This window comes from Typopeltis vanoorti, chromosome 25 (genome assembly GCF_054136105.1).
Source record: "Typopeltis vanoorti isolate ZY-2024b chromosome 25, IOZ_Tvanoo_1.0, whole genome shotgun sequence".
NCBI classification, from domain to species: Eukaryota; Metazoa; Arthropoda; class Arachnida; order Uropygi; family Thelyphonidae; genus Typopeltis; species Typopeltis vanoorti.
In genome coordinates, this window is record NC_143573.1 from 40,583,091 (window position 1) to 40,591,327 (window position 8,237).

Here is an 8,237-nt window from a genome sequence, read left to right on the forward strand (position 1 = left end):
GAACGACACGACATTAATATACACCGAAACAACCCTTTTAGATCTAAAAAATCGGATTAATAGTGATATGTTAAAACAAGTAAACGGATTAGCAACAATGGACTTAACATTAATACATAAAACGAGATATATGTACTTTACGTTAACAGATAAGCTATACCACGATATAACCATAAAATGGCATGGAAGGAAATGTAGTGACATCCTAAATTGTAACTGTAGCTTATTAAAAAAAAAAAAAAAAATCAGTCAGGTATTTGGGCTCCGTATCGATAGCAATATGAAGTGGAACTCCCACACCAACGATCTGTTGGTTATGCATAATATTCTACTACTACTACTACTACAGAAACTATACCTCAACTATATCTCCTAGAATTTGTCAGTTTAGTTTTCTAAGCATTTTTCATGAATAAATATTTTATAGTAGAAATATTCGTGAATATGTCGAAAAGCTCAGACCCAGAACGCCTAATAACATCTGTGTATCGTTAATTTTCACACATCGAAACCTTTCAACATTTGGGAAAGGGAATACCGCTGTTTATGACACCGATCATAAAAATTGCCTTCAAGCGGATTATAACAGTGGGCGGCGTATCCTCTGTTCTCAAAACTGAAAGAAATAACATCTTAATGAGCGTGTATTTTCTTGATCACAGAACTAATGTAAATAACTATTTGGAAACATTGATCAAGTGTAAACGGATAAGTATTTTAATACCGACTAGTTTCACCAAACTTAAGCTGTTGGCTTCGTCAGGGTACAAGCACTGAGGTTAAAACATATCACAATATAGATCTTAACTGTAAATTCTAAAAATTATAGTTACAAACTAAAATAGCATTGAACGTGAATAATACACGTATCGCGTGTACATGATTTACTAGTTGTTGCTAAAGAACGTTTTATAGTTAGCATTAAAGTTCATTTCTTGTCTGTTCAGAGATCTAATTAGGGTTTTCCATATCTCTGGAAGTATTAAACCTTGGTTCTACAGATAACCTTAACAGGAACCAAGGTTTAATACTTCCTTGTATTAAACAAGGAAGTATTAAACTTATTATAAAGTTTAATAAGTAACTTACGAAAACTATCCGAAATGTATTTTACTCTGTATATATAAAGGAAACATTTATTAACTGTAACAAAATAAATAGCCAAAAATAAGTGTGAGTGATTACCAACAAAAAATGATAATAATACTTGAACTGTATTGTATAATATTGTACATTAAATTGCAAAACTTGAAACTCATATATATATTTTATTTATTTATTTATTTTTTTTTTTTTTGAGGCTCCGTCTGTAATACAGTTCAATTGGCCTTCGTTTAACCTCGAGAAGTTTGACCTCGAAAAGACGTTTTCCTTGTCTTTCTACAAGGAAAGCAACTGTTGAAAGGGCATTTTTAGTTCCTTGCAACTAGCAATAAAAAAATAAAGCTTATCTTTGAAATTATAATAACTTTTTATTTTATTTATTTATTTATATTTTATTTTATTTATTTATGTTTTAATTATTTATATTTTATTTTATTTTATTTATTTACGTTTTATTTGTTCATATTTTATTTTATTATTTTTATTTTATTTATTTATTTTTGCTATTTTAAACATGAAGGTTTGATAAATCAATAGTGTGAAATGTTGCCTAGACGAAAAGTGGAAGAGTTGGAAGTCAAATAGAATTTTTTTTTTTTTTTTTTTTTAATGCATACAAAGTACCTGTTAATTTTGTATTCCAACATTAGAAACAAAATAATACCCAGTTCGCACAACAACGACTTTGGACATCAGGATGTCTCTGACAAAGTACTGCATTTCTTCTTTCAAAATTACAATGGAAATGTCTTAGTTCAGAAAATGAAAATCACGTTCGGGAACGGTTCATAAGACTGCATGGAGAGAATTCTGCCATCTCCCGCTCTCTCTTTAATAAACCTGCTTCTTTCTTTTTTCTCGCACACACACACACACACACACACACACACACACACACACACACACACACACACACACACACATGTACGCATGCGCGCGGGAGAGAGAGAGAGAGATTAAATGTGATCCAGGATCTGAAAGAATCATTATCCTGAATTTGACTAGGCTTGTTCGATTTTAAGGTGCAGATTTTAAAAACTTTGACACCACATCATACATCGTCTTGTCCTATTAGAAACGTTTTTAAGCATTTTTTTTCTAGCTGGTTCCTGGCTAGCATTAAAATACGAGTCTTTCTAATCAAAAGGCAGCGTCGATACCGGCTAAATCTACAAAGGGTCTGCTTTGCCTTAGAATAATGGTGTCACATTCGTGATGTTGCATCAAAACGTCTCCAAGAATTTTTGTTTCTGTTTAGATCAGCTAATTTATTATCCTGCTCTCACAGAATCGCCTTAAACCACCGTCCTTTTTGATATTTCGCTACTTTATGTCTCTTCACTGTTGGAACGGAATCCATCATCTCCTGCTAAGACTACAATAACACAAGTCGCACAGCCCCGACATCTGTTTTCAGTTCATTTACTAAGCGCCACCTAAGTTGCTTCTCGCATTCTGTTTATTTTTTGTTTAAGTTTTTTGAACGTGCCCTTTCCCATGAAGTAATCTGGTAATCTTTTCATCCCAAAATTTCATTCCGTTTTGGGATGAAAAGATTACCAGATGTGTACCACATTGATAAAACTGTACTAACTCCGAGAAATAGATGAAGCTATAGGGATTTAAAAAAAAAAAAAATTGGAGGGGTTAATGAATGAATATGCAGTTAATTTAGAGAACATATTGCAAAAGTGGCTAAAGCAGCTAATCGGAATTACTTGGTTACTGAAGAATATCCTGATGAGCAGAGACAAGTTAGTTATTATACCTCTGTACAGAGCCTTGGTAAAACCCAATCTTCACTACCGTATGCAGATATGTCATCTGGGTTTCTTGGAGATGATGAGGAGGAGGTGGAGAGTATCCCGAAGCGAGTGAACAAGATGGTAGGAATTTCCTACCAACTCGGAAATCTATGGAACGAACCTTTTGAGGACAGATTGAAGATTTGTGGGTTACATAAACTGGTAAAGAGGAGAAAAAGGGGGTGATATGATTGACACGTACAAATTATCGAATAGTTTTTACTTGATTAATACAGAGAAAATTTTCAGAAAAGGTCTGGTGGTGGGAGAACTATGGACCATGCTTGGAAACTGAGCAAGAATGAGTTAGCAGAGGTGTCAGGACTAACTTTTTTTGCTTGAAGAGTGGTAAATCAGTGGAATAAGTTGCTCAGTTTTGTTGTGTGGGCCATGACTGAATGAGTTTAAAACAGAGTATAATAGTTATTGCACAAATATTGGACAGTGTTTGGCATAATGTTTAGGAACTCCCTGGATGAGCCTAAGGACTCCATGGAGTATAAATAATAATAATAAGTGGCAGGTTTATTACATTTAATCCTGTCAAAATTGAATTGGACCTCTTTAATGATGGTTTGCAAGTATTTGCTGGCCTCGACGTAGGTAGTAAACGAATGAAAGATGTTTTTTGAAAGAAGTACTGTATGCCCACAGATACGAGACCCTTCTGCGCATGTCAGAAGAAGGAGAATCCATTCCGATAATAGAGTAATCAAATCGTCCTGCGGGATGAGTTGTTTATTACTACACGTCCGAAAATTAACTTTTCTTTTATGAAAATTGTAGTTTTTAAAGTAGTAACTATTTTGCTTGTATAACAGTTGGAAGATTTTACGTATAAAGCACGTGATTTGGCGTGTTGGTGACTAATTCGTATATCAGCTTAATTTTTTTCCCCCCTTCAACATGAATTGACTCTTCTTGATAAGTTTCCAGACCAGAGTCTCGAATCTGTGGTCGGACAGTAAATGAATGAAAGATGTTTTTGAAAGAAGTAAATGAATGAAAGGAGTTTCTGATACAACTAATTTCAATATGCTGTTTTGTTTTTTTTTTTTTTACCTCTGACACATTTTTGGAAAATTATGGCTTGGATATAGGGTAGTAATTTTAAACAGAGTGAATAATGTAAACCTCCATTCAAACATCGACAATTTCTGTAAAAGATCACAACAAATATCTAGATTTGAAGAGAAAAAGTTGTCAGACAAAGAAAAAGAGGGTTGCAAATCACGATCTTCCACTTTTTATTGTCAAACTATGAGATTATGAATAGCTGAGGAGAGAATGTTATGCAAGAGATCAAACGGATGAGACTATGACAATTACCAATTGCCATAATAACGTGGATGACAATGAGATTATCTGTCATGAAGGTTCTTAAATGCGTTACCGTCCGGTTCGTTCTGTATGAGAACGAACCGGACGGTAACACAGTGTATGATTGTGATCAGGCTGGTTTATTGCTGTCTCCTTAAAGATGAGAAAGGTACTAGATCTCTACAATATGTTTTGCATGAGGATTATCACTCATACCATATGTTGAATGATTGAGGGAACAGAAACTGGAACCCTACTTTTGGAACCAAACATGGCAACTGACTCTTCTTACTCCACAATAAGCAGGATGGTGGAATTTCGCTGTGTGACGAAGGTCATCTACCACCTAGTATATCTAGCTGTCATTTGCTCCAACTAGGAAAATATATTTTCACAGCAGGAATGTTCACTTCCTCCAGAGTCTGTTTCATGGAAACAGGCCACACCTTGATAAGGCAAGGGTTGACTTGACCAGGATAGGATGTATATCTCATCACTGAGCAATAGAAGCCCAGAGTGTTCTGTTTTCTTCAGTTGCTTGCGACAAAATGTATTTTAAGGTTTAAGCTGTTAAGTCTTGACTGCATTAAGTTTATTTATTTATTTTAATTTATATTATTTTATTATTCATCTAGTCAGATGTGAAAAATATCATTATTGCATATTGCCATATTTTTCACTAATTAAGATTTTCAAAGATGAATATATATATATATGTAAATAAGATTTTTTTACCTTGGGAATAATGTACATTAGGGTTACTAAGTAATTTTATAAACTTGGTTATTTTACTCCTAATCCCAAGTAAGCAAACAGTTAAGTTTGCGCCTAAAACGTAGTTCAAGTCTAAAGGTGGTACAAGAGTTGCCCTGGTGTTCTATCACCTTTAGACTTGAACTACGTTTCAGGCGCAAACTTAACTGTTTGCTTACTTGGGATTAGGAGTAAAATAACCACGTTTATAAAATTACTTGGTAACCCTAATATACGAGGGCTGTTCAATAAGTAATAAGACTAATTTTACTGTCGCAAAACCACTGATCACAATATTAATTTCTGTGGAATAAAGAAATGTTACTGTCTGTATTAACAAAAGAGGTTGACAGATGGCGTATAAGGGCTGATGTGTCAGAGTGTCACGTGACTAAACGCAAGCTTGTTTCGGCGCGCCTTCGAGGCGCGACCAGTCTTCGAAATGGAAGCGTCCTTGGAACAGCGTTATGCGATTAAATTTTGTGTGCGTTTGCAAAAATCGGCATCGGACACTTTTAACATGATACGCGAAGCTTTCCACGATGAAGCAATGTCGAGGGCAAGTGTTTTTCGCTGGCATAAAACTTTTAAGGAAGGAAAGCAAAATGCAGAAGACTTGAACGTGAGGGAAGACCTTCAACGTCCATCACAGAGACAATGATCAACACAGCAGCGATTATCATCAAGGAGGAACGCAGAATTACAGTACGCCAGCTGCATGTTGTCCTGAATATTTCTGTGGGAAGTGTTCACTCAATCATGGCTGAACATTTGGGACTAAAACGTGTTTGCGCCCGATGGATTCCCAAACTCTTGACACCGGAGCAAATGCAGCATCGAGTGGATGTGTGCACAGAATGGAAAGAAAGACTGGAACGAGAAGGTGACAACTTCTTAAAACGCATCATTACAGCAGATGAAGCTTGGTTGTATCACTATGACCCTAGAATGAAACAACAAAGCAGTGAATGGAAGCATCCGTCTTCGCCTACCCCCAAGAAAGCAAAAACTGTAAAATCAGCTGGTAAAGTTATGACCATAATCGGCATGAAACTCTCTGATTCCAATCTTTGAGTTTCTTATTCGGTTTTAAAACAATGTGGATTTTATATCCCCTTAATTTAAAATATGACCATAATGTTTTTTGACTAAGAAGGCATTGTTTACCAACACGCTGTAGAACCCGAGAATACTGTAAAGGGTTTATACTATGCGGACGTTTTACGGACAATGGTACATCACGTCAAAAGGAAGCGTCCATTGCTGAAGAATGGCTTCTTATTGTACCACGATAATGCAAGTCCACATATTGCTGTTTGTATAGTGGACGTTTTGCAGAAGAACAACATACATATCCTACAACACCCTCCATACAGTCCTGATATCGCACCGTGCGATTTCTGGCTGTTTCCTCAGCTCAAGAAACCACTAAGAGGCCGCCATTTCGAAAGCAACAAAGCATGTAAAAGCTGCTGAGGCGGTTTTGAAAGAACTCTCAAAAAAACGGACTTTCACATGTGTTTAAGAAGTGGACGCAACGTTGGGACAAATGCATCGCGTCTCACGGTAGTTACTTCGAAAAAGACCATGTAAATGATGACGATTAAAGGCAATCTGTATTCTGTATAAATTTAGTCTTATAACTTATTGAACAGCCTACGTATGTATGTGTGTGTGTATATATATATGTGTGTGTGTGTGTGTGTGTGTGTGTGTGTGTGTGTGTGTGTGTGTTAAAAATTATTAACTGATTAAACACCGAGAAAAGATACAAGAGATTTAATAAAGGTTCACTACTAGTTTCATCGAAATGCCGACTTCGTCAGGTGAATACAGTACCATGGAGAAAACAACATCTTGAAAATATATTGTACTTTAGACAAGACAGAGTTCAGAACAAGTAGTAGTAGTAGTTGTGTTTGAAATTGAGTCCGAGCATTAGTTCTAGCGTGAAGCACTGTGCTTGTGAATGATATTATGAGTTCGCAAAAACTGGATTGATTACAGCGCTATGTGAATCGGGCAGTCTGTAACTGAGATTGATGTTTAGATAGGCAGGGTCGAGAGCAATTTCTTTGGATATATATATATATATATATATGGAGTTAGATGTGATGAGAAGGACGACCCATGACCTTTATTTTAGTCAAGTACTCATTTTCGAATAAAATAAAGTGTTGCCTAAACAATGCTTGAAAAGAATTGTTTCAATGTTCCTTCTCTGACTGGTTGGCGAATAGGCTTGTTGTCTACACTTGCTAATGTGTCTGTAAATTCTAAGAATGATCGCACTCTATAACGAAGTCTTTTCAGTTTTGATGTAAGCATTTTAGTACTATTATTATTATTATGTGACACCAGTGGCATATTTAGGTATAGCCCGGACCTAGAGCGGCAAATTTTGAGGGGGCGGCGGAAATTTCCGGGCTCTCATTTTCGTAATATTTATATTACGAATTTACGATATAAATAGGTTATGCATGTAAATCAACATGTTCATTCAATATGGGGGGAGGAACTTCCTGTGGGCCTAGGGGAAGGAAATGCCTAAATACGCCACTGTGTGACACCTCCAAGGAGTTATTGTGGAAGGGGATGCTGCTTCACAACTCACTCTCTCCCATGTTCTCCAACTACACAACAACAACAACAACTCCACTACCATTAGCACAAAGCCACTACCACCACCAATAGTAATTCTTCTTGAAACTGCGCATGTTACTTGGCCGATTTGCCTGTATTAGGGATGAAAAACATAAGTTTCTGGGAGCAAACTCCTGCTATCTCGTATGAGATCAGTGACTTAAAGAAGTTGTGAAGAAAGAATCCTTTCCTCACAATGAGAATCGAACTCGGATCTTTTCCAATCAAAGGACACAACGGCCGTTGTTCTTTCAAATGCGCTGTGGAGGAGCTTTACCTGCACTTTCTTTTACCTACGTGCAGTATTAAATATTTTGAAGGTTAATTTACGTTGTAGTTTTAACGGAGTATAACACGGCTGCTTGGAATTATATCTTTGAATCCATGGTGGTGTCATGTGATAATATTCAAGCTTTTTGACTTAATTACTATATTAAATGTTTAAATACATATATTATTTCTCCAGAATTTCGCTGTTAATTGTATGTATAGCAGACTTCTGAAATTTCAGAAATGCAGCGATAGTAATGTAAAGACAACTGTGGAAAACATGTCATCAGAATAGCCAGTTCTAATATTATAGACATATTTTGGAGTCAAAGACTCAAGGAA